This window comes from Lissotriton helveticus, chromosome 7 (assembly GCF_964261635.1).
Source record: "Lissotriton helveticus chromosome 7, aLisHel1.1, whole genome shotgun sequence".
Taxonomy (NCBI): Eukaryota; Metazoa; Chordata; class Amphibia; order Caudata; family Salamandridae; genus Lissotriton; species Lissotriton helveticus.
The window spans coordinates 412591376-412594840 of record NC_136068.1 but is presented as its reverse complement, the minus strand read 5'-3'; the positions used below and the strand labels follow the sequence as shown (position 1 = coordinate 412594840).

General features: G+C 39.6%; 1 long non-coding RNA gene across 1 annotated transcript; it reads left to right on the top strand.

Annotated features, from left to right (window-relative positions):
• The first annotated feature begins 386 nt into the window (after positions 1-386).
• On the top strand, positions 387-1037 carry LOC144766797 (uncharacterized). Its single transcript, XR_013597932.1, has 3 exons — positions 387-426; positions 520-602; positions 958-1037. It is a non-coding gene; the product is annotated as an uncharacterized LOC144766797 (long non-coding RNA).
• The last annotated feature ends 2428 nt before the right edge of the window (positions 1038-3465 follow it).

Below are 3465 nucleotides of genomic sequence, written 5' to 3'. Positions count from 1 at the left end.
ATTTACATAGCCTTCAGGCAACTATTTGACCTTTACAATATTTTTCTCCTTTATTCTTTTAAACAGTGTAGAAAGAATCGGTGTCTTATTTCGGGTCTTCTGATGGAAAGATTCACGTATGACCATTGAAGGAAAGAATTATAACAGAAAGAATCGGGACCTATAACAACGACACCTTGGTTGGGATTCAAGGTGGGTCCTTGTCTTATAGCTATGTCTCTACCTACCATTTGTGTTTGATAGGATGAGGGGGTTTATTACGCAGCTCTAACATCTTTCCCCACCTTGTCCTTTTTTCTCTTTCTTTTTCCCATTTGTGACTTATTTAGTCAGAATACAAGAAATGTATTTTACATCGGAGAACTCACAATATTACCTTCGCGTCATCTTGGAATTACCATAGAAACTCCCTCAAGCCCAATATAGGTAAAGTATTACAGCCATAAGGTGGCAGGTTCTATCTTAGGATTTTTCTCTCTATTCATTCATCAATTTAGCATGGTTTTTCCTTTTTTCTAGGGATTTGTTAGACTGTGAAATTGCCTCTGCTGTGGTTCAAGTGATCGGTTCGTTTGTTTAAAAATGTACTGATGCATTATAGTGTAAGTAAATTTATCCTGACAATGAATTTTGTGGTGTGTACATCCTTCATGGAGGATGACGGCCGACGTATATGTCTCGGTGACACATATATATATCTCCATATCAGACTGATTAATTATGTCTAATTTGTACTTGTCTGAGCTTCGAGTTACTGCACCCATAGGATTGCACTAATGTGCCGGCATGTACATTCCTTGTAGATTTGGACAAAATTGTGTTTCAATCCGAGCTGAAGTGTCAACAATGGGTTTTAAATTGTGTAAATAAATTGTGTATATATATGGATTTAGAGTCAAACTGGTCTTTCGTGGTGACACCATATCCACAACACAAATTATTCTTTGTACTTTTTAGGTCCCCTGGTTTCCTGTGTCTGTCACGGAAAAAGGTCCTGAGGAAGGTGGCTGTGTGTGCCGCCGAAACGCGCGTAGACCATAGTGCGGGGTCTCATACTTCATTTTTGAGACCTGTGAATTAGCAGGGGTTCCCTGCTGATGAGTACTCAGATCTCCTTTTTCACACGTAGTGCATGTGTATGCCTTGTTAGTATGAATGAGTGTGTATGTTGTGGACGGTTGTGTATTCTCAGGGGCTTAGAGACTGTTATTTAACAACTCTTCCTTTTTTTCATTAGCTTGTGATATGTAATGTAAATAATTTTCATTGTTTCTTTCTTATATGTATTATGTAATTATTGGAGATGTGCTCATCGTGTAATTCTGTGTTCTTTATGAAGTCTTATCTCAATGAAAATATAAAGTTGAAAGTAATGCTATGAATAATTTATCTTTAAAAAAATAAAAATGATATATTGGTGAAGAAAATTCAAAAGAAATTGTTGTGTATTTGTCACTGTTATTATGAAGAATATGATGTATACATGTTAAGAATAGCTGTGGCCAATGAGGGAACTTCTCTTTGATTGAGCTAAGACAGGTACAGCCTTTCTGTAAGAAGGCCCAAATTCCTTCTTCTCCGTTATTTTCTCTCTGACCAGATCCCCGATTTTTGGAATCCAGACAGGCCTTGCTGGGACAGGTGGTTTCTCTTCAGTGGTTGTTGGCTGTTGTTTCAATTTTATGTTGCTCAGGTCTTTTCTTTTTTCGTTTAAGTCCTGTAAAATAGCCAAACGATCTTTGATATCAAAGCATTTTTCTTTAACCACTGAAGTTTGACTATCGAGGTCCTGGATTAACATTCTAGTCCCAAACAATAGTTAGTATGGACTGAGACCTCTCAGAGAATTTCTTGGCAGATTGTTAAGACTACGTTGGACACTTATTAAATGTTTGACCCACCCAGCTACCAAACCTAATACCTTTGCCGTTATAGATTGCTCTATGCCTTGGTTTTTTCTATACACCATCCCGTTTCCCTCAGGAAGGAAGGGATAAGAGTCCCGCAATGCAATGCCCATGCTGGCCATGCCCCCCCCCCCATAAGCTCGAGAGCTAAAAGCAGGGCAATGGTCAGAATGTAGCATGCCAATTGCGTATATGCCATTATAGACTCGCAAATCTTTTTATAACAGTTCAGACGTCAGCCGAGAGCTGGGGTCTACATTTTAAGTGATGATAGTCTCTATATGTTAATTTGACGCATTAATCATACTGGGTTTTATATATTTATTGTTTTAAATCCCATCTTGAGCGAAACGCCATGGCAAAACACCGTCTCGGTCGCCACTGCGATCTCTGTTGCAGTTTGGACAGTTTTTCGCAAATATGTGATGTTGCAGGCTCATTCCTGGCCACCAGTAGGTGGATTGCAATTCTTCCAGAGAATCCTTTAGTTTAAGGTGTCTAAGACCCTCACCCATATGTGCGTCTGCTATTAACAATATTCTCCTGTTCATGTTTGGAATTACTCTATCCCCCACTCCAGGGATTTGAGCAAAAGGAACGGAGTTTGCATCGATTATGTATGTATAATTGAGTGGATAGGTGATGGGTAGCGCTGAGCAGTCGCCTTTTGATGACGTTTTCACCGCCAGCATGGTTTCCCCGTCAACGTATTTTCCTGAACGCTTTTTTGTAGCTACGGGAGCCGATTTAGTTGCTTCCACTTTGGCTGTCTCAGCCAATGAATTCCCTGCAGCGTGAACGCCATCACGCTGATGACTCAGTTAGTGTATCACGTGAGTCTTTGGTAGTTCTTTCCGTAAAAGAACTACTTGTTCCCAAAGCGATTTTTGCTTGATTGTGGCACCTGTGTCATCTTTGTAACCGTTTTGAATCCATTTCTGTAAATTGTTATTGTATGATTTTACGCAGTAATACGAATCGCACACTATTAGTGTCGGGAATTCGCGATCGGCATTATCTAGCGCCATTTTTAACGCTATTATTTCAGTTTGTTGTTCTGAATTATTTTCTACAGAGTGTGATTTTGTTACCAGAGGTCCTAATTTACCTCCGCGCCACACGTATTTAACAATCTCGCATGTGGCGTTATAGGCTTGTTTTCCCCAAACCGAAGGTTGTGCATGTCCGTCTGTATATATTACACAGGCGTACTGTCGTATGGGCAGAATGTCGATTGGCAGAGGATATTCTCTTTCATGTTCTATATTTTTTAATTTTTTCATTTCCGGGTCAAAATAGTATTTCACTCTGTCTGTAGCAAGAGAATTTTCCCATTGTATCCATTTTGGATTTAGTGCCACAGTAGGTAAATTACATGGGCTTGTTAATGCCTCAAAAGCTGATTCTGCTGTTGTGACTGTAATCCGTCTGCCGTCAGCTTGGTCTCTTTCTCTTGCTACAGCCGTTTGAACCGCATGAACAATGTTTTCCTTAATGCTGAATGTTTTTTCAGCTTCTGTGTACAAATGTGATTTGTAAGCTATTGGTACCGTTTCTC